Raw genomic sequence first — 24,554 nt, forward strand, 5'->3', positions numbered from 1 at the left:
CGCATAGCCTGTTTATTCGGCTTCAATTTGCTTTTTATGGGACTCGGATACGACGATTTGTTTTCGAGATATAGAATTTTGAATGCAAAAGGATTCTTTTTAATTCAACTACCGATCTCTGGAACTACTGATCGTCTAGCGAGCGGACAGGGGATGTTTTTTTCAGCAGAAAATTTCCTACAAAAATCTGTCATGGTTAATTTCAAACATTCCACCTGTAACATTAACGATTATTAACATTCATTAATAATAAAAATAAATCTTCTCCTGTTTCCTGCTAATTCAAATTTTCCACCTGTAACATTAACGTGAAAAAAGAGTAGAAAAAATGCCATTTTGCCTTTTTTTGTTTAATCGACTGTAACGTATCTCCGTATTTTGAAAAAATTAAGGGAACAAGGTTTTTGTTCCTTGTACTCAACCTAATTTTTTACAAAAATCAATATCATTTTTTTAAATTTTCATTTAATTTCGTATTTTTGAAAGATTAATTATCAAAAAACATTCTACAACATTTTTTTTTGTTTTTAAGAAAATTGTTGACAAAAATTTTGATTGATGATTGATTTACCGCTGGCATTAGCCTTATTCAGAGTATAATACGTGGAGGTTATAAGATCGGATTTATGTTTCTTTTGTGTTTTCTATGATTCTTCAGAAAAAATGAGACCCTGTGGCTCGTCAGCTTTACATTATTTAGCGACTCCAAACCCTTTTTCTGATACGTATGTGTGTCAGTGTTGTGTGACTAATTTTTAGAAGAAGTGAGACCCCACGGTTTGTCAGCTCCACAGTATTTTATGACTCCAAACTCATTTTCTAAAGTGTGTAAGCGCGTGCGCGCGCGCGTGTGTGTGACAGTATTGAGTGTTCCCTCCGTTACTCCTAATCACAACTTGCAATCTTTGTTTGTCACATATTCGAAATGTAATTTCGAATCATCCGTTGAGGGATCTGACACTAAACTCTTATCAAAGCGTTCTCTAATGCTGCTAAATTGTTCAAGTTCGGATAATTTTGACGCAATCAACGGCCCAATATGTTCCAGACATGCTCTATAGGAATCAGATCAGGACTCATTGCTGGATGCCTCAACAATCTAATGTTGTTTCTCTGAAAGAATTGACAGTTGATATTCGCGGTATGAAGCCTAGCATCATCCTGCATAAAAATAAATCTTCTCCTGTTTCCTGCTAAAAGTAACACCCCAGGGCGCAAGATTCGGTCTATATAACGCGTAGCATTGAGAGTGTCTCGAACAATCACTAAAGGAGTTCGAGAATTCCTCGAAACTGCAGCCCAAACCTTCACCGATCCTCCACCGTAAGCTGCTACGGGACGAATAAGTCGTTGTTTATAACATTAACCTGTACAACGCCAAGCTTGAGGTCTTCGGTCGTTACCATACAGGCAAAACTGAAACTCGTCAGAGAAAAAAAAACGTTCCAATTTTTCATTGGCTAGTTTGTAGGGTCGCGAGTGTACTGCAGACGAGCTCTGTGATGTGCAATGATCAACAATGGTCCACGAACAGCAATTCTAATACGGAGTTCAGATTCGCGAATACAATGTCTTACTGTCGATCGAGAAATGTTTCGCTGCTATCGTCGTTGCCGTTGTTGCTATCATTGTGGTTGTTGCTTTCGTTGTTGTTGACGGTTTGATAAGTTCCGAGCGATGCTGCATTTGCTGGAGCAAAAGGGTCTTGAATAGCATGTCAAATAATTGCCCGTTCGTCTAGACGAGTCATTACTCGTTGATTGCCTTGTCCAGCACGTTGTTCATATATATCTGTTTCCAGGAATCGGTCGTACGCACGAGAAATAACCGAAGCAGTTATAACGAGTCGTTCATCAACCTGTCGATATCAGTACCCCTCCTGAAAGAGTCACTAGCCGAGCCACTTCTGGGAGAGATAAATGTCGCCTAAGGGGCATTATGACACAAATTGAATTTCAAAAGTTGCTGTCAGTAATTTCTTTTTTGAAATTAACGAAAAAAGGCTAGTTTTGAAAAAAACTGGTTATTGGTTTTTTTACCGAATAAGTCGAAAAGCTTTTTAAAAAACTGTTTTTTAACACGTGGTGGCTCTGCAGAAAACGTAAAAATATTATCGCTCAGAATTTCGCACGAGTACCGCGGGCACTTTTGGGGTATCAACTTTAAAATTCAATAAAATTTTTTTTAAGGAAAATAAATGTTTAAATGTGTTCATAGCTTCAGCGGAGGTGAGTCAAAAATGGCTTATTGATTTATTTTTTTTAATTTTCCGATATTTTCAGAAAAAAATTTTGCGAAATCATTTCAATCGTAAAAAAGAAATTTTCTTTTCAAATTTTATTTTAATTAGCAAAAAGAATTTTTTGGAAATTTTCATAATTTTTGAAAATTTTTATTTGGATTTTTTCTTGATAATTAATCTTTAAAAAATATAAAATTGCGTAAAAAGTAAAAAAAATGAAATTATTGATTTTGTAACAAAATTAGGTTGAGTTTAAGGAATAGAAGCCTTGTTCCTATAATTTTTCAAAATTTCAATCAATCAGTCCAGGAAAACCGCTGAACCGATGGATCTACTAATTTAGGGGAACCTTTTGGGTACAATAGGCTGTAAAATTTCCTTCCAATCTAGGTATTTCCCCCAATATTGACGAAGATACAGTCAATTAAGCAAATAGTAGTACCATATAATAGTAAACCAATAGGCGAATAAAAAGATCTAGACTAAACCGCAGACATAAGAATGTAAACTGCTGTATAATTTTACTGTCCCACTTATTCAGAGATTCATTTTTTAGATTATTCTTATTTCTTTTTGTAACATTAAGTCTCATGCTAAAATAGCCTAGGACAGACCTAAACAAACCATACCATTCATAGCATAAGTGAAAAAAGGTACCGATGTTTTTTTTTGCCATGTGCATTTGTGTATAAAAAATTATTTAAAAATTACCTAAAAAGTTAATATTTTAAAAATTTGATTGCGGAAATGGATTTTAAGGGAAAAAATATGAAAAAACTGTATCTAATGTTTTCTGATCAGACTTCAAATTGTTGGTATAAAATAGCAATAATACTTCAATCAAAATTGTTTTCTGATGTAATTTTGACGATATAATTTTTCATGGAATTGGAAAAATATATTTCAAACAACTCTAAAGAATTCTTATAGAACAAAAAAGAAATCAGTTCAATATTGAAATGACAGTCATTCTTGACAGTGGCGTTATGATTCATGAGTCTTTACTTGCTAATCGAAAACATTTAGATTCTAATAATTTTTAAGTACTGGTACTGAGCTTTTGACATGTTCATGAAAACTAGTAGGAATTGGTCGAGATGATATATGTTCATTCAGATAACAATCAGAATTTCCATCAAAGCTTTCGTAGTCTCATGGAATAAATACTATATTGACAGATCGAGAATTAGCTAGACAATCGATCTAAACATCATCAACTTTATTTTGTGTGTTCTAATAGACACTCATGTCGTTAGTGTCTTTCTAGCAAACGAGCGACACTATAACTCGATGTGGTGTATTGCTGCATACATGAGGCCCCGCTCACTTAACGCTCGCTAGTTAATTATTAAATATATTTTAACGTATAAGTATATTTATGGAAAAAATCAAATAACTGGAATATATATATATGTATATAGGGGTTCTTTATAAAGTTCGAATTAAAGCTTACTCGGGAATTTTAGCAGCTTTGAAACCGAGCTTGTCGAAATATCGTAGACGTACGATTTATCCCGTACACATGCATATCATGTTATCCGGGGACGTGCTTAATTTTTAAATACTTAGTCAGCGTAGGTTATAATGCTATGTAATTGAGAAGATCGCGTTACACTGGCGCGACCGGTATTTATGATAATAAATGGAAAGAGTCGCGAAAGCAAAATACCAAAACCAAAATAATTAAAAATTTAACGAACGCATACACGTCTACATATATATATATATATATATATATATATGTATATATATGTAGTTATACACAAAATGAATATGCGGAAATTTGCCAAATGGTAATTAATCCAAATATTATTATTATTATAGAAAAATAGGTAAGAAGAAAATAAGTTTACACTAATGAACCTTGAGTTACTTACTTGTTAGAAGTTTATTTATTATTATTATTAGTAGGTTTGTCCTCGAAGTTATATAGTTATAATTGTATATATTGTCAAAATATTCGTCCAATGAAATATAATCCTTTTATTTTTGCTGGTCCTTATAATAACTGTTATCCTTGTACAAGTAATTATGCTGTAATCGATCTGAACGTACGCCGTATACGTATATATGTATATATATATATATATATATATATATATATGTGTGTGTGTGTGTGTGTGTGTGTGTGTGTGTGTGTGTGTGTGTGTGTGTGTGTGTGTGTGTGTGTGTGTGTGTGTATTTTATAATAATGCGTTAATAGCTGATAGCAAGGATATGAATATACTGATTTGATGAATTTAACAATAAATAAAAACTGATTGACAAAAAAAAACTGAGATCAAAACTATATGAAAGCAACTGAATAAAACTGTATGTAAATCTGAACGGAATACGACTGCTCGTGATTAGCTCTGGCGCTAGACTGCCTTTGTCAGGCGTGGGCGATACAGTCATCCCACGCGAGAGTGTTACTACGCCGTCACCGCAATACTACGCGGCCGCCGAACCGCCTACGCGTGCTTAACGTGTACAATTAATACGCGCGGCGCGATTATACATAATACTAGTACATATAAGTTTTACATTACATATATCAGGATTAAGTGAATTTTAAAAGTTGTCACTTAACAAACTTCAACAAAATTTGTTATATCAGCAATTCTGCCCTTGATATTGTTGGCTTGGACATTTTTCAAGAATACAAAATGATAAAAATTTAATGGATAATATAGAACGTACTGCGTAAGTTCGATAGAAGCTCTAAAATGAAAGTCTCCGCAGCCTCATACACCCGAAACCTACACTTTAAAATTTCCTTAAAAGAAAACGATTCTATAAATTTTGATTGAACCGTTAGCCTGCCACTGAAACGTGATCTCTAACACGATTTTCACACTTTTATAATAAAATAAGAATTTTTTCAAATCATCCACCTAACCATTAGGTTGTAGTATATTCATAACCATCGCTATCAAAGTCTCGGATGTACAGATATTATAGTAATCTCCTAGTGTTAAATTTGTTAAATTTTAGACTAAAAAACGTTATAACCATTATTTTCATATTTTTTCCCGTAGAATCGATTGCCGTAATCAATATTTAAAAATATTAACTTCTTAAGTAATTTGTTTAAGTAATTTGTTATAAACAATTGCAAATGGCAAAAGAAAAAAATACGGGTACCTTTTTTTCACTTATGCTATGAATGGTATAGTATGGACCTTATTAGGTTAAAATATATTTCTATGAAAGAGGTTTAATACAGGCGGAATATCTTTGGTAACATTATTCGAAAATTCCTATGGCGAGTTATAATTATCAGTTGTAAGCTTTGCTGCCCAAATATTTAGCAGTATAATATGTGCAGCTAATTCAGCTAAGCGTATTCTTTCTTCTTGTTGATTATTGTGACATACAGTACACCAACTTTATACAAATCATCGTTCCAACGTTTGTTTAAAACATATTTGTCTGTCATTTTTTGTAGCATGGATTAATATCTCGTTGTTAACGTTTCGATTAAATCCTGTCTAGTCGATATATTTCAACAGGCCCATGTTTTTTTTTTTTTTTAATGTTTGTACAATTTCCTTTAATGAAAATTGACATTGGTCACTATTTTCGAAGATGTAATTAATAATGTAAGCTACTTGTAATAAATCAGAATAAATTTGTACCGTGTAAATAAAATTTACTTAAGCATTTTGCATGATAGTTGATAATTTTGTCTAGGTAAGATTGATTATCATTACTTTTTTATTGTTTCAAGCGAAAAGCGATAATTTTGTTCATTTCATTTTTTTTATATACACTGCCCGTCAATCACTTTTGCCATGCTTACCTCAAAATTAGGCAAACTTGAAAGTTTTGTATCTCGGTCGGAAATCATCGTATCACAAAAAACCGCAGGGCATTTTAAAGGTAATTGCAAAAGCTTCCATTTAAGACGCGCAGAGGCTTAAAAATGAAAGTATGTGTTTTTTACAGTAAAAAAACTGATTAAAAAAATTTCAATTTTTTTAACCTCGACTTAAATCAATGCCAATTTAGAACCAGGCGGTGGAGGGCAAATCGACCGGAGGGGTTCGGAGGGTAATGTCTTTTCCTTTAAAATTAGCCCCCGCGGGGTTCTATCCGATGTTTTTTAACCGAGTTACGGCGTTTTTTGTAAAAATATAACCTTTTTTTTTTCAATCCTCAATTACTTCGACTTGCGTACGTTTTGGAAAAAAATGCCAAGGAGATAAAAGTTTCATTTTGTGCCCAAGAATACGAGAATAAAGTTAAAATAAAGAAATAGAGAAAAGAATTTTTTTTCGGTTTTTTAGCGCATTAAAAAAATAAAGAAATTTAATTTTTTTTTACGCTTAGTTTTAGTTTTTTTGTGATTTACTACGTCCCTAGACATTTTAAAACGAAGCGTAAAAAAAAAGTTAAATTCCTTTATTTTTTTAATGCGCTAAAAAACCGAAAAAAATTTTTATCTCTATTTCTTTATTTTGACTTTATTTTCGTATTCTTGGGCACAAAATGAAACTTTTCTTCTTGGCATTTTTTTCCAAAACGTACGCAAGTCGAAGTAATTGAGGATTGAAAAAAAAGGTTATTTTTTTACAAAAAACGCCGTAACTCGGTTAAAAAACATCGGATAGAACCCCGCGGGGGGCTAATTTTAAAGGGAAAGATATTACCCTCCCAACCCCTCCGGTCGATTTGCCCTCCACCGCCTGGTTCTAAATTGGCATTGATTTAAGTCGAGGTTAAAAAAAATGAAATTTTCTTATCAGTTTTTTTACTGTAAAAAACACATATTTTCATTTTTAAGTCTCCGCACGTCTTAAATGGAAGCTTTTGCAATTACCTTTAAAATACCTTGCTGTTTTTTGTGATACGATGATTTCCGACCGAGATACAAAACTTTCAAGTTTGCCTAATTTTGAGGTAAGCATGGCAAAAGTGATTGACGGGCAGTGTACGTCCAGTTGCACTAAGACATCATCAATAGTCACCTGTTTCGATATTTGAATACCTGGGCTAAATCTATTAACGACATTTGAACAATAAAAACTCGATTTTCATGGTATCGCTTACTGTTGTATCCTCACGTTTCCTTACACCACTGTAACACTATTTTTATATTCGTATTCTTCGCGTACATACTTTCACAAGTGCTGTGAACTGTAATTTCTTGCAACTTACATACATATTCATGCTTTCCGGCTTTGCGCTTTATACTTGCTTGAATGTGACATTCGATGCCTCTTTCTCTGAGAATCTGCATTTTTGTAGGTTGGAAAATTTCATCGTACAGCAAGCATTTATAATCGACATCATTCTCTTAGATACATAACTCTGCCGATTCTTCGTCTCATCTTTGTGCAGCCCCCACTACTACAGAAGATTAACCACGTTTTGGCCGGCTCTCCTTTTCTTCTTTGCGCGGCTGTTCGTCCTCGTCTCCTCTTTATACGGATGTTCGCAGCAAAACTCCCACTATTACAGGAAATTACATGATGTAACGGTAATTTACAACTTATACAAATAACTGCTGGTAATCTCTCATCATCTGAATTACGAGTATAGTCAGAATAAACTTATTTGTTCTTTCTAAAATAGCACCTTATATTTCATACATTATTTTTAATTTCTTCAAAGACAATAAATGTATTTTATACCGATTATTTTCATGCGTACACGGATTTTTATCATTTTTAGGAAATATTTTCGTCAGTTTATTAATATGAACTTGCTATAACAAAAATACATGTTATCTACGAACGTGCTAGGCTTACTGATTAATGTTTACCTACTTTCATTTTTCCGTCTCGTTATAATTCGGTTCTATATTTGATGTTTTTAACTTGTAATAAATTAGTTTAATGTAAGGGAAACTTGATGATAGCTCGGAGCATACTTTATTGAGTAAAATATTTCACGATAGAAACAAGACTTGCAGCGACAGCTTACATGATACATGATGTATCGCCTACAATATCCAGTCCTTTTCGTACGAACATGGGACATCTTGCACTTATCACACAGAACACCTTTTGGCATTATCACATCCTGCATCTTTTCATTAAACATCTCTTTCTCGACGAAAAACCGAATTAAATCAGTTTTGTAGCTCTCTCTGCACAGTCTTGAGCTTGTCGAGTTTTGTTAATAATTTGTTGATTACTTTCTTACGTTTGCGTATTTTATTGTTTATGCAATCCAATTCATTGCTGGCTGACCTAAACTTGGCCTTAAATTATTTATACTAGTCCATAACGGTGGATACTTTTGACGCCAATGCATGCATCTTTTTCATTCTATAGTGTCGCATTTTACTAACGCTGTAGCTGTACTATCCAGTCTTTATAACATCGCAAAAAAGTAAAGAAAATTTATATATTTTTTGAAGTTAAATTGAAGGAGAGTAGTGAGAGTCACAACAAGAAATAAAACAATTACCTATGCTTTATCGAGGAATGCGAGTAACGTGAGACATGTGGTTTGGCTACCCGCAATACTGTTTCGATACAACCTTGAAAGAACATTAAAAGAGTTTCTGATTGTTCGTACATATACGAGGGTAGTCCGATAAGTACTTAGCCTACAAAAGAAAAACGAAAATTTTGGAAAAGTGGCGTTTTATTTTTCAACATAGTCTCCTTTTAGTTCGATACACTTGGCCCAGCGATGCTCCAACTTCTTTAACCCGTCTGAAAAATACGTTTCCTAGAGGTCTAAAAAGTAGGCTTCCGTGGCAGCGATTACCGCCTCATTCGACTCCAATTTCTGCCCGGCTAGTGACTTTTTCAAGTTTGGAAACAAAAAGAAGTCTCACGGGGCTAAATCTGGAGAATACGGTGGATGGGGCAGCAGTTCGTAGCCTAATTCGACCAATTTGGCCATGGCGACGGCGGAGGTGTGAGCCGGTACGTTGTCATGGTGGTAGAGCATTTTTTTCTTCGCCAAATGGGACCGTTTTTTCTGCAATTCGACGTCGAATCGGCCCAATAATTCGGCATAGTACAGACCTGTGACCGTTTTGCCCCTTTCCAGGTAGTCAATGTAGATCACACCTTGTGAATCCTAGAAAATCGGTGGCCATCACCTTTCCGACCGATGGGTTGGGGCAGTCTTCGCCTTCTTCGAAGCACTTTCGCCGGGTAAAGTCCACTGTTTCGACTGTTCCTTGGTTTCTGGTGTATACCAGTGGATCCATGTTTCGTAAACTGTCACGAAACGACGCAGAAACTCCTTCGGATTGCGCTTAAACAGCTTCAGACATTGCTCTGAAATTGTCTCACGGTTGCGCTTGTTGTCCAGAGTGAGCAAATGCGGCACTCATCGCGCCGACAGCTTTCTCATGCCCAAAATTTCATGCAGGACATGACCCACGCGGTCTTTTGAGATGCCTACGATATTAGCTATCTCGCGCACCTTCAATCGTCGATCTGCCAAGATGAGATCGTGAATTTTTGTCACGCTATCCTCCGTGGTAGCCGTTTTCGGAGCACCTGGACGTTGCTCTTCAAAAATCGACGTGCGACCACGTTGAAACTCGTTAAACCAATTTTTGACGGTCGCCATCAAAGGAGAAGAGTCACCGTACACAGCATCCAAGCGCTTTTTGATTTCGTTGCGCAATTTCCCTTCCAAAAACAAGAATCGAATCACCGACCGATACTGCTCTTTTTCCATTTTTCAAAAATCAACGGACACACTTGCTTTCACACACTCTCAAAAATAAACTACAACTCCGATCCGGCTAAAATCGTGACAGTAACCATCGAGAAGGTTGTACTACGTGATAGAATATTTCTTTTGCGAGAGTGGCGCCATCGAGCGGTGAGGCTAAGTACTTATCGGACCACCCTCGTATATGCTCAACTATTAGTTCGTGATACGTTCAAAATATTTGATGGCCCTGAAAAAGGTCAATCGACGTTATGTATTAGACATAGAGTAAATTTATAATTTTTTGCATCCTTGAAAACTAGGAAACGAATTTATATTTTATGAAAACGGATTGAATCTTCTCTGATTTTCCTTTTATGATTAAATTGATTTTTCTTTCTTTTCGAGCTTTGCACATTCGTGATTGTATTTCGTTAGTCCACTAAATTGTTTTCATTTTATTGCTAGTTGCTGTGGCGGTGCATATTTATACTTAAAATAGTTCATCCAATTTGAGAATTTGGCATAGATATTTGCATCAGTTGATTATAAGAAACTCGACCGTAACATTTCAATTTTGATAAGAATGTGAAGAGTGAGAATTGAAGGGGGATGGGTGATTTTTAAGGGGACCTTCTCGTGCTAAATTGAAATAATTACTCATTTTTAATTTTATTTTTGTGAAAAAACTACTTTATTTAGATATATAATTTTTTTTGTATACTGTAGAGAATAGCTTGAAGTATATAAAAAAAATGTTATTGGCCATTTTAGTTCAACACCATAACTGAAGAAAGCGTCTTGTAAAAGGCTCAGTTTAACTGGTACGATACTTTCTGGGCTTCCTGTTATAGATAAAGTTAAAATTCAAACGATGTTCTAATTCTCAGACTCAAAACTAGACAATAAACCTTAAAAATATTTTAATTTACGTATTTTCCTTATTTTATAAAACTTTTTCCAAAAAAGTAAAAGAATCACATTTTTTTCATCATCATTTTTTGTGTAATTTACCCGAATTTAGCAAAGGAAGGGAATGTATTTTATGATTTTCCAGAAGTTAATTGTTTAGTATTTTTTCTGTAGGATCTAAAGAATTTTGGTTCGTACAAATCGATCAAATAGATTTTGAGAAAAACGTCGTAATAGTTTGAAAAAGCATGGTTTCGAGATAAATGCGTTTAAAGAATTTATATTACGAATTCACGATATAAATCATAAATAATTCTTTTTTTACCTTATAACGGAGAAAATGTGGCCGTTCCCGCCTGGCTAGCTCGCGGCCGTTCGCACAAATTATTTATTTGGGGATTCGGAAAGTAAAAGACGTTCCCATGACTGAATAACGCGTCGAGCACAACCACGTTAAATGCACAGATTCGAAGTCGGGATGAGGAGTGATACAGCGGCGAATAAACACAACACCGGATTAAAACACTAATCCTTTAATCGTCAACAATCGACTACAAGACGGCGATCTCACGCCTATACGGGGTGTCCCATTTTAAAGGAACCACCCCGAAATTTTCTACGATTGGCGTTCTACAAAAAAATTGTTCAGATAAAAGTTGTTTGGGACAATGAGGGACTCCTTTCCCAAAAATCGGTTTTGACCTTGAGATTTATTTTCAAGGTCAATTGAAGGTCAAAGTTATTTTTCAATAGGAACCTATAATTTTATTCCCGGAATCGGAAAGAGCGAGAAATTCTACGTTCAAATAAGGTATTATGTGTGGGATGCGGTGAACCGTGTGTGGGATGATCGGGCAAAGGTAAGATTAATTGTAATAACTTAATAACTTGCTGGTAATAGCTTGCCCCTCCAACCCAATAACTGGACGGTAATATCTTGCTGCAGCACGATATCGACCTTGACCGTCAAAATTACCCAGGGAGGCTTCGGTACCCAAGCCACGTGAGAATCCGAATCATTGAAGGAAGAGAGAGACGTCGATCACGAATACGCCGCGAGAGATAATAGAATGTAAACAATTAGGAAGTTTACACGGTGTCTAAGCTATAAAATGGAAAATAAGCTTTCGTTAATTAAATAAAATAAAATTGTACGTAATCTTCAATAAATCTTGAATGAATCCTTGAATAAAGCCTTGAAAAATGGCTAAAAAATGGAAAATACGCTTCCGTTATTATTAACAAGTTTGCCTAACTTGGCTGGCTACCAAGTCGGCTACTCAAAACACCTCATTTTTTTATTTCGGATTTCGAAAGAAAGTTAAACTGGTCACTCCCACATTGTCTTACTCCATTAAGGCCCTTGCCAAACCTGGGACAGATAGCGCCAAACTAACTATGCCAATCGTAGGTAAATCGAAAAAAAAATACCCGTGTTTTTACTTTTGCCATTTACAATTATTTATCTAAAGTTATTATCGAAAGATAATCATTTGAAGTCTGACAAAAAAACGTTACATACGTTTCTTTCATATTTTTTCCCGTAGAATCAATTTTTCGAAAATGATTTTGTAGGAAAACAAATGATTTTTATTCTCTTTTCTGGTGTGATTCCGGACAAGCCTTAAAGAGTTTCAACAAAATAGTAAAATAACACTTCTTTAGTATTGTTTATGAAAGAGGTGACACGTAAACAGTCCTTCTCAGGATAGTTCACGTGGAAATTTCTTAGTGTCAAGTGACTCAAAAGGGCCAAATATGCCAGATTATTCGAGAAACGAAATTGTTGACATTCTATTATCTCTCGTGGCATTGCAAGGCCGATATCGTGCTGCAGCAAGATATTATCATCAAAATTACCCAGGGAAGCTTTGGTACCCAAACCACGTGAGAATCCAAATTATTGAAGGAAGAGAGAGACGTCGACAACGAATACGCAGAAATCGTCGTCGCATTATGAGACAGAACAACGATGATTCACGAATTCTCGTTGTTTTGGCAATGGTTAATTTGGATCATCATATCTCTTTGCGTGAAATTCAGAGACGTATTGGAATTTCAAGAACAACAGCAGGTAGAATTTTGCGGCTTCATAGATTTCATCCGTATCACATAACTTTGACTCTAGCTTTGATGCCAGATGATCTCCGCCGCAGACTTCTAAATACATGAATGCTGTAATTGGGCACAAGCAAGGATTCGTGAAGATCCAGAATTTTTCAGATACGTCATGTTTTCGGACGAAGCTACATTTCATAGTAATGGGTAACTCAACCGCCATAATAGTCATTATTGGTCTATCCAGAACCCTTATTTGGATACGTCATGTTAATAATCAGCATAGATGGAGCCTCGTAGTTTGGTGCGGTATAATAAATGTTTATCTGATCGAACCTTATTTTTTCGATGGGAATGTCAGCGGCGTAGCATATCTTAATTTCCTGCAGAATGAATTACCAAAATTACTGGAAGATGTGAACTTGAAAACAAGACGACGATTATGGCTTCAACAGAACGGTGCACCATGTCATGGTTCACTAATAGTTCGTCACTTCTTGAACCAACGATACCGAAGATCCATCGTCTTCCTGATGCCTATCGATAGGCATTAGTAGTGACATTACTGAATGGTGTCCAAGATCATCAGATCTAACAAGTCCAGATTTCTTTTTATGGGGCTATTTGAAAAATGTTGTTTATGCACAGCAACCAACAACACGGCAAGATATGATGCAACGTATCATACAAGCTTGTAGAGCTATTCCGCGTCACGTTTTGTTGTCCACAGTTGAAAACTTCGAACGTAGGAGTCCACACTGCATAAATTTGAACAGCGATATTTTTGAACATTTTATGAGATAAATATTTGTGTTACAACCTTAACCATAACTCTATCTATAGTCATCTTCTTGTCTTCATTCGCTGGGCATTCCCACTTTGCCTTAATTGGCTGCGTAATCAATACCTCGCCTTCATTCACTGAGCATTTCCACCTTGCCTTAATTGGCTGGGTAATCAGTACCTCGCTTTCATTGATTGGGCATTCCCACCTTGCCTTAGTTAACTGGGTAATCAATACCTCGCCTTCATTGGCTGGGCATTCCCATCACGCAATATTGGCTGGGTGTTTAATACCTTGCCTTCATTGGGTGGGCGGCCAACGTCTTGTCTTGATCGGCTCAGCATTCTCACCTTGCCTAGATAGACTGGACACTCCCTCTTTGCATACATTGGTTAGATTGGTTCACGTTACTAAATGTGGTACGAACACACATAATTATTAAATCAAAAACGACCTTGATAATCGAACTTTTATTTATCTTGGGTTATTATCATTATTATTATTATTATTAGTATTGGGTTATTATCATTATTATTAGTATTAGGCTATTATCATTATTATTATTATTATTAGTATTAGGTTATTATCATTATTATTATTATTATTATTAGTATTAGGTTATTATCATTATTATTATTATTATTAGTATTAGGGTTTTTTTTTTACAAGGAGTTGCGGAATCCTTTTTGCGGATTCCCCTTAGTCTTGATATCTAAGGAGGTATGTGGGACTCCCCAAAAAAAAGACAGGCCTACCCACTAAACCGCCATCTTCTTGTTGTCCTTCCCCCAGCCAGGGACTATGTTGATATTACTTCTGACTGGGGGTTCTGTCTGTGTTCGTTCGTTCGTATCGTTTCACCGTGCGTCGTTACGTCGCATCAATCCGTCTGCTCAGTCGTCCTTCAGACAGTCGTCCGCGTTCTTACGTCTTAGTATGGTTTCCGTATAGGTAGCGACTAAACGCTACCATTCGGATTTATGCAGCATCACCTCTACAATGTTATCGGGGGTGATGTTGCCAACTGTTGTCTCTAGTTCTCGTCTGAGTCTTGTCCAGCGGCCGCACGCGAAAAACATGTGTTCCGCGTCGTCTCGTTCGTGTCCACATTACTTACAATCGGGTGTTCGTAGTCTGTTCATATTGTACAGGTACCGTCGGAAGTACCCGTGGCCCGTCAAGAGCTGGGTGACGTAGAAATTTACATCACCAAATTTCCTTCCGAGCCACAGCCTCAAGTGCCATATCAATCGTCTCGTCCAGTTACCACCTCATTCCTCTGTCCATCGGCCTTGCCAAATGTCAATTGTCCTGTCGCGCTCAGCGATTGCCGCGCTCTTTCGTCCTATGTCCGCGCTGCTCCCGTAGATCCTTTTGTGTTCAAAGGCCAGAAGATCCACGGGTATTACGCCAGCTACCACCAAAACAGCCTGCACAGAGACTGTTCGGTAGGAGCAAGCGATTCGCAGAGCGCCCTGTCTCTGTACCATCATCATCGTCTTACAGTATTTTTTTGTCTTCAGGGAGTCTGCCCATATTTCCGCGCCGTATAGAAGGATCGAGTGAGCTGTCGCCATTAACAGTCGTCGTTTTCCCGATCTCGGTCCCGTCGTATTTGCGATTAGGCGACTCAAGGATGCTATCCTCTCTGCCACTTTCCGGGTTGTTTTCTGTATATGACGCCGGAAGGTCATCTTCGTATCGAAGGTTACCCCAAGGTACGTGTCTTCTCTCTTGGTCTCTATTTCGCATGTCCCCACCCTCATGTGCAGTATCGTCTGTATGCTTCTTCTCGTGAGAAACATCAGTTCCGTTTTTTCCGTTGCGAGTTGTAGTCCGTGGTCTGTCATCCATCGTCCGACTCGTCTCATGGCCTGGTTCAATGCCAGCTGCGCCAGCTCGGGGGACCTCTCCGTAACCACCGCCGCCACGTCATCAGTGTAGGCGACGGGGGTCACTCCGAGCGGCATCCCAAGCCGAAGCAAGCTAGCCTATAAGCCATTCCAGAAGTCAGGTCCCAGTATCGACCCCTGTGCCACCCCAGCGGTGACCTGTCTCGTTACTTGTCCCTCTATCGTCTCGTACGTTATCCGTCTGTTTGTTAGGTATTCCACCACAACTCGAAGCAGGTATGGCTGGATCCCGAAATTGATTTTCAGCGCCTCCAAGATATCCTTCCAATTAGCCGCATTAAAAGCATTCCTAATGTCGAGCGTTGCCAGCAACACTATAGGTCGCTTTACGTGGCAGTGTCTGTCTAGTGCCAGGAAAGAGTCGACCACCTTTTGGATCGCTCCAATCGTGGATCGACCCCTCCTGAAAACGAACTACAAATCTGATAAACCTCCTCCGGTCTGTATCGCATCCATTAGGCTCGGTCTCAATAGTTGTTCAAAGAGTTTACCAGTCGTGTCAAGTAAACTCAACGGTCTGTAAGCCGAAGGTGTGCCAGGATCGTTCCTACCTTTTTGGATAAGAACGAGCCTTGCCACCTTCCACCGGTCGCTGAACGTTCCTGTCGTCAAACACGTGTTGTACAGGTCGAGGAGTATCTCCGGCCGTAGACGAGCCACAAGCCGGAGGATCTCGGGTGGTACTCCGTCCGGTCCCGGTGCCTTACCCGTCTTCATCGCATTCGTTGCTCTGATGAGCTCCTCAGCGGCAAAGGTGGGGGGCATTTGTGCCTCCACGTCATCCATCACGTTTGTCCTAATCGGGTGCGTCGGAAACAATCCATCAACAATCCGTCCTGCTGTTTCGGCATCTTTAAGTTCCAGTGAGACTCAGGCCCCTAGTTTCCCGGTCACAATCTTGTAGGCGGTTCCCCAGGGATCCTCGTTCACCTCCTCGCAGAGCTTCCTCCAGCATCGCGTCTTGCTGTCCCGTATTGCTTTCGTCAGCATTTTCCGTGCTGTTTTGTATATGGCTTGGAGGTTTTCCCTTCCGGGTCCGCCCCCTGCCCTTGTCATTCGTCGCCGATTTGTCAGGCATGTCCTGCGTAACTCGGCTATTTCGTTCGTCCACCAATATTGTTGTTGTCTTTGTTGTATCTGTCGACGTTTCGGCATTGTGCCTCTGCACAAGCTTATTAATTTGGCCGTCTCGTCTGTCAGTCTTTCCGCTCTTTGCCGGCCCATCAGTTCCGCGGGAATTCTCTCCCCTGGAGCTGGTGCTGCCATTAGCTCTTCCGAAAATTTTCGTCCGTCGAGTTTCCGTAGATTCCACCTCGGGGATTGATGGGTTCTCGTTCGTCTCGTTCCCGTCCGTCCCACCACTTCAAAGGCGATGTACTGGTGATCGCTGGTTGTGTAGTCTTAGATCACCCGCCATCCCCTCAGCCGTGGCAGAATTCTGTCCGATGTCATCGTGACGTCGGAGATAGAGTCACCGACACCTGGCCGTCTATACGTCGGCGTATATCCCGTATTTACTACTGCTAGATCGAGCCTTGCGGCCATTTCCATCAGTAGTCGTCCGCGTCGATTCGTTTCGTTCCTTCCCTACTCGGTCGCCCTCGCATTACAATTCCCCGCAACAGTGACATCCCCGGGCAGGTCCCTGATCCCGTCTTCTAGAAGTGCCACCTTTCTTTCGAACTCTATCGCGGTGTAGTTGGGTGTTAGGTAGACGCTGAGATAAGTAACAGCGCCAACTGTGACCCAGACGTAGTCGTCCCCGACACGGCGATTGAAGACTCTAGATTGGGTGCCACCCCATACCCATATAGCAGTGGTCTCTGTCTCGTTTATAATGTATGTCTGGGTCGTCCTTCTCCTGTATGGTTCACTCAGAATCAGGATGTCCGCGTCATATTCGTCGGCTATCTAAAGTAGCAGCATGTCTGCAGCCTACTTCGATTCAGGTTTCCCTGAATTATTCAGCCCGTCCTCTAGCCCGTCCCCTGCACTCCTCCAGCGCGACCCGGAACACGGCGCACCTACCGCCTTCGGCGAGGTGGGCGACGTCCCTGTGCTCGGCCTCGGAGCACAGTGGGCAGACCGGCTTTGGCATTCCGTCGCGTAGTGTCCGGATGTGCCACACTTGCGGCAGCATTTCGTCCTATCCTTACCTGTGCATTCAGCTTTCACATGGCCGAAGCCCAGGCATCTGTAACATTTTGTCACCGTCAGTCATTTCCGAACGCGGCAATGCACCCAGCCAATTCCGATCCGACCACGCCGAAGTAATACATCGGCTTCTTGCGATTCTTATTCGCAGACTGCCATATACTGCTCAGCGCGGTTTGGACCGAAAATGTGGACTCGAAAGTCCGTGACTCGTCCCGTCTCTCATCTGAGCGCGTCCATCATGTCTTTCGGAGTCGCAACGCAATCCAGGTCTATGATCTCCAATTGGACCTTGGAGGTCACGGCCCTGACACTGCCCGCTTCCCCGATCGTATTTTGGATCTGTCGTCCAAACATCTCACGATTGTCCGTCTACCTGTAGCTTCAGAAGACATAAGCCGTTCTTCGTCTTCCTCAGGATTGTCACCTGCACGTGGCTCTCCTTCGCGTTGATCGTCGTCCGTATTGTCCATACTATATCAGAGTACGTCGTGTCCGTGCCCGGCCTGATCAGGACAGCCAGACCCCTTTTCCGGTGGGCCGGTCCGCCTCTGTCAGACCGATTCATTACGTCCGTTTTCTTTTTTGTCTTGTCTGATCGTTTTCGTGTTACCGTCTGCCAGTCCTTGGTCGATTCCGTCGTCGGTGGCCTCTTTTGTGAGGGCTCCGGCGTGGTTCCGGCCGGTAAACGTTTTCGTTTCGTCCGTGGCGTTTCTTCGTTATTTGCCGCTGTCCTGTCTGTATTGTTGTTGTCTTAGGAACGTCTTTCCGAAACTGTGTCCGATCGCTTGTGCAGCGCGATGTCCACAATCTCGAGAATTGTCTTAATTCCCGTCTTCACTGTCATGTTCATGTTCTTTTGTATGTTTGCTGCCTTGGCCATCTTCGTCGCCGTCTCTTGTATGAGCCGCAGCAGTTCCGTCACATCTCGTGTATCGTTTGTTATTGTCGGTGTTCGTCCTGTTGTCGGTTCTTTGCTGTCAGTGACAGAGACGTAGCTCACCCCGCTGCCGCCGCTTGATACACTGTCAGTCCTCTGTCGTCTCGGTAAGTTTAGTAGGTTCGTGTCATTTTTTCGTGTCGTTCTCCCCATTCCCGTGCACAAAGTACGGCCCTCAAAATCCGTGTTGCTGCCCGTGGCCTCCGGGGCTTTCACCCGATCGGAACCCGAGGTGGATTCCTCCTGAGAAGGAGTTACCACGTGAGGTACATTAGTGTTTTCATTGTGCATTTTCATAATTTTGTGTTCCGTTATGCTAAAGGTCTCTCGTGGTAGCTGGAACGACGCGCGGTCCCTGAGGTCCCCTCCCCTGTGTGTTTACCCTGTAGAATTGGTCTATGAATTCTTCAATGACTATTCCATTCTTGTCCTGTGTGTTAGACCAGATCTTTGACTTGGCATTTGCATCCATTCCAAGTAAGACTCTTTTGCCTTTCAATTGCTTCAGAGTCTCAGCTAGTTTATCAAGATAGGTCTTCCTGCTGTGGCTGAACTGGAAATAGACGCTTATGAAATAAATTTCGCCAAAGGCTTCGACTACTTGTGCACAAACACAGTGGGAGTCACACAGATTAGAAATCTTGGTAGCAGTGACCTTGTGCGGGTTATAGAGTATCGCAGCTTGAATCATTTCGCCTTTTTTGGCTCCGTGAATGGCTGCGACACTGCCCATACCTGAAATCGCGTTATTCCAGTGATATGGTTCTTGCACCAGTGCCACTTGTATATCAAGATTTCTGTCTGTCATGATTTCTCCGAGCTCATCGTTGGCTACTTACCTTTTGTTGAGGTTCAATTGTGTGATCCTCAGTTTCGGGCCCAGTTCAGGGTTTTGTGGTGCGTTCAAGTTAAACCTCTTAACTGGTGGGTAATCGTCTTTGCTTTCGTCTAAATTTTTTGGTTGCGAAGGAAACTGAGTTGACGCCGGAGTATTAGAGCAGTGCTCTGATTTCTCAACGGTCGCCTCCTGCTTACGTTTCCTCGCCTTTCTATACCTATAATGGTTGACCATATCGCTTTCGAGGTACAATGCAATGTGTAGTTATATATTTCCTCCTTTGGGATCGCTGCTGGCGATTCTGGAGTGTGGCTTTCGATTATTAGTTTCAGCGTTAACGTGCGCGCTCAAATTAAGCGAGTGGCGTTCGAGTGCAAGCAGTGAGTATGTTTGTGCGTGTTGACTTGAGCTTCGATTGTTACCTTGTCGAGTTTCCCCATGGTTTTCCATGGCTATTATATTTACAATTGATTGAGCTAGGTATTTTCCTAGCTTTCTAACTTTTGTTAGATCATTTAATTATTTTGATTTTATTTATTTGATTTGATTTGATTTGATAATTTTTAAATCTATGATTCTTTCTTATTTTTAATTTTTAAATTCTGATTTTTGATTGGTAACTTTTCTTAATATTATTCTTAATCTTATTCTTAATACTACTGCTTAGCTTACTGCTTATATTATAATTAACTGCTTAAAACTAATTTGATTATAATATAACTTAATACTACTTACGAATGTACCGGCGTGTTTAATTTCACGCTAGGTTTGATATTAATCAAACCTCGTCTTGGTCAGGGTTAGGTGTTTGACGAATTGCAACCAAAGTAGCACTTGAGTGAGCATGTCGGGTTTTCACCTTTTCTATCGTCTTAGCCAGTGTTCACCTTTAGCAGCACTGGATTTGATGGACATTTAGTGCATGGTTTTCGCTTTCAAAGAGAGCTGACAGCCACTAATTTCGCTTTCAATTGTAAAATTACTTTAGCTATTAGGGCTTGAACAATTCCTTAGCAGGAAGGATGCTGCCCTTCTGTGGAAAGATTTTTCCTAAGGGTTTCGGCATCCGTAGTGCGTTCTAGTCATCGAGAGTTACTCGGCCTAATGGACTGTTCTCTCGCACAATGGTGTCGGGCCTTACTCCAGGAGCTCGAGGCAAAGAACTTTGGGTGGCTGCTATGGCCACGGCCGCGACTCTTTACCCACAGTATTGGCACCTACCGATTGCCAGTCGATAGGAAGTAATTTATTATCTACCCGAATTAAATTCGGATTGCCGGGACCATTGGTCCTCTGTAACTAGCTTCCGGAGCGGTCTCCCGTCCTCTAAGAGGGCGCGCGGTACCACAGTCCCGAGAGATTTCCCCTCAAGTGAATCCCGGATTTTGGCTTTTCTGGGCTCGAGTTGAGCTCTTGGGGTGTGGTAGACTACGCGTTAAATGTTTGGGCGTCTACAGGCCGCACCTCAACACGTGTTGTCATGGTCCGTGTTATTTATTTTTGTTTGGCCGGTTGGCCTTTTGCCCTGGGGGCAAGAGTTGTGTGTTTTGCATCTTATGTTTCTTTACAGAGACAGCGTTTTCAGCCCCACCACGTGAAGGTAGACACATCCGCGCTTGTGATTGCAAGTCTTCGTTGAAATACACATTACATTCACTTCGGGTCGACTAGCATTAGTTGCAGGTTGAGGGCAATCGGTGACGCATTTTGTACTTCAGCATTTGCATTTGCATATGCCCGTACAGGAAAGAGAAGTTTACGACATCCTCTCCCAAAACAACGAGTTGTTTATTTGAGAAGTCTCCATTCTCTGTTGAGGAAGACAATTACTATCCGCCGCTTTGACAAAAGATTTTTGCACAAAGTGACCTGGCCAGCCGCGAGGCTGGCCATATGGTGCACTATGTGCATAATCTATGTTTTTGCTAAGCGGACCATAATCGAGCTTCCTGAGAGCGTCGTGATTGCAACCGCCGGTCGAATTACACTATAAACTGCTGCTCCATCTCCCGGATTCTCTAGATTTTGCTCCGTGCGACTATTTTTGGCTTCTGAACTTAACAAAATTTACTCGCTAGGAAGAGATTCCACTCCAACAACGAAGTAATCGCCACCATAGACGCCTATTTTGCAGACCAAGAGAAAACATTTTTTTCGACGGGGTTAAAAAAATTGGAACACCACTGGACCAAGTGTATTCAACTAAAAGATTACTACACTGAAAAATAAATTTTATTTTTTGCAAAATTTTGGTGTTTTCATTTTGTAACGGGGATTCGGACTTCCCCGTGGAGGGTGGTGCTAGGTGGCTACTCAGCTTGTTGGTAGCTCGTTTTGGGGTCATGCGGGAATCAGCCCAGTGGCTCAGTCATGCTACCGGAAGACTACCTTGCCTTCGGCCCGCGGAGAGCGTCGCAGGTCAGGTAGCAGCTGGCGATGCGAGTCAGCGCACGTGTAGCACGGGAGAGGGGGAATGCCGAAAGGAAAGACACAGTGGTTAGCAGAAAGAGTGTTTACTATGTAACGGGGGCAGCGCCTTATTCGGCACTGACGTCACTAATTTATTAAGGGGAGAGTAAGAGAGGCACTTTCGCTCTTTAACAATCGGGGAACGAGAGGATAGGTCGAACGAATAAATAATTTTCTTTACTTGGAACATACAACTTAAATCTATTCAGACAAACAAATACAAAATCGGTTACAATAAAGTTTACATCATGCGCACATATACAGAACAACTTAAACTAACGCGGGAGGACGAATGGCCCGGCGACTAAATCGCCTTGGCCATTTGCCTCCTCACAAAGGAAAGAATACGTCGAAACCTCTCCACCACATTACGATGAGCGTAGCCGGCAAGTGATCGCCTGGCTACCTATCGTTCCTATGCGGCCGCGCATCACCATGAGAGAGAGAAATACCGGGAGAGAGAGATAACCTGACCTTTGTCCTTGGCGATGAGCCGGCAACGGGGAGTTGACCTGGCCGCTGGCTGGACGTCTTCCTCGGCGTAGCCCGTGGTGAACCCCCTGGAAGTCATGCCGTGCACGGCGGCGAGGGCGACACTGAATGCCCTGCTGCAGGTGTTGCCGCCACACGTTGCCTCGGCTCGCCCTGGTCTGGTCACTCCTGCACGTGTGTTTCTTCTTCTCTCATTGCGCTGCTACTTCCAACTTCTCTCCTCAACTTTCTTCCGGGAACTGCCTCACGCGACTTGACGCATGGTCAGCGTTCGCGCTCTCGCCGGGCTCTCCCACCAAGCCCACTCATTAGGCGGCGTGCGACAAAAGCGCTAATTGGTCGCGCGTCACACGCCGGCCCAAACCTGCATAGTGCGTGCATAGACGCACACTCTAGCATGCTCGCTAACTTTCTCTCTCTCTCTCTCTCTCTCTTTCTCACTCTCCCTCATAGTCGCTGCGCTCTTGCTTCTTCGGGCGCTCTCAATCTTGCTCGGCAATCTTCGGCGGCTGGAAAAACATAAAGGCCAGTGGTTATCACTTGCTCTTATCACTCGGCACGTCGCCATGCCGAGTGATAAGAGCGAGAGAGAGAAGGAGGGCAGACGAGGAGCAAGCGTACTGCTTGCTCTCGTGACAACTAAAACGAAGGTAATAGCCAAAGCATACAGGAGGCATGCGCCGTGAGAGAGACAAGCAAGAAGCGAGCGAGAGAGAGACTTATGATCGAGCAGGCACTTACACGTCGGTTTCGCAGCAGCCTCGAACTCGCTTCTGACACGCGCAGGTGTTCGGCCACGAGGCAGCTCTCTCGGCCTGGTCGACGATTGTCCGCACGTACGCACGCTCGCACACGCAGTCTGCAGTAAATTCTCGGTGCCTTGGCTTCTCACCCACTTGCACGCACTCTGCACTCTCGTTCTTTGTCGACGGAAAACACTGGCTACGTAACGCGGGGCACCTATTCGTCGCACGGTGACAGCCGGGCTTGTGTTCGTCGCGAAGGCGGGCAGCTAATTGTCGCTCGCACGCAGAAGAGGTCCCCCTCTCTCTTGCTGGCTATTCGGCAGCAGCGCGTCCCAGCCAATTAGGCTAACGCGTGCGACACTCGAGCGTCCACGCACTCACGCATACACGCGGATCTCTCTCTACTCGGTGCTCTCTCACTTACCTCGTGCAGCATCAGCAGCTGTGGCCAGATAGAAAAATTACATAAGAAAAATACATAAGTTGTTAATAGATTATAATTGGCTTAAGGGGGGGAGAGAGACGTAACGAGGCTCAACTCGTTATAATTTGTAGGATAGATACTTGTCAAATGATCCTCGTATGTACGAGTATAGTTTCGAGGTTGCGCAAAGTACGAGTAATACACTCGCTCGCGGTCTTGAATGTTGAAAGATGCATTACGGTGTTCGGTGTAGTTTCTGCCTTTTTTTTTATTCGTTCTTGAAGGCTCATAGTATACCGAAAATTATTTTCCTAGAGTCTTACTGTAGTAATTTGAAATCAGAGGTGTCACGTATATTTTTATCGACGGTGACTTTCTTCAAAATTGAAGTAGCTAAAAAAATAAAAATGAAAAATGTAGCTAGGCGTTTAGAAGACGATATTGATTAATTTGTAATTAATCCATTAACGCGCAAAATCGCATTTTTGTGCACACAATTTCAAGCGTTCAATTCCTACAGACAACGACGGTAACTTCTTCCGAAAATCTTATCCAGAGATTTTTCGAGGGTGCTCTTTCAGAATCCGGTATCAGTTTTACCTTAAATTGTCAACAACCTTATTAAATTTGCGTTTAAATAAAAAAAAATACTTATTTTTTAAGGAATTTTGTAATTTTCTCAATTATTTTCCTCTTGGAGTATTCAAACTAATATTCTATCAACAGGAATCGCGGTCCCGATGTTTGAGCTTTCAGAAATCGTTGAGGAAAATGCTTTTTCTGCCAGTATTTTTACAAAATGGCGGATTTGTATGATAGTGTTTTATGAAAGTTTATAATTTTTTTTTACTCATAAAGAATCAATTTACCAAAAAAAGTTAATACTATAAAAAATACTATAAATTACTTAATGAATGCGGGTGAATTTTTTCCGAACTGTTCCGAACATTTTTGGATTTTGATTTGTGATG

At 40.8% G+C, this 24,554-nt stretch overlaps 1 protein-coding gene across 2 annotated transcripts in view; it reads left to right on the plus strand.

Moving 5' to 3' along the window:
* The window catches only part of LOC131669101 (coatomer subunit alpha), a 174,728-nt gene that overhangs the window by 82,684 nt on the left and 67,490 nt on the right, over positions 1-24,554 (plus strand). The gene's annotated exons all lie outside the window — the stretch shown is intronic.

Source organism: Phymastichus coffea, unplaced genomic scaffold (assembly GCF_024137745.1).
Source record: "Phymastichus coffea isolate CEN01 unplaced genomic scaffold, Cenicafe_Pcof_1.1 PCOF00007, whole genome shotgun sequence".
NCBI classification, from domain to species: Eukaryota; Metazoa; Arthropoda; class Insecta; order Hymenoptera; family Eulophidae; genus Phymastichus; species Phymastichus coffea.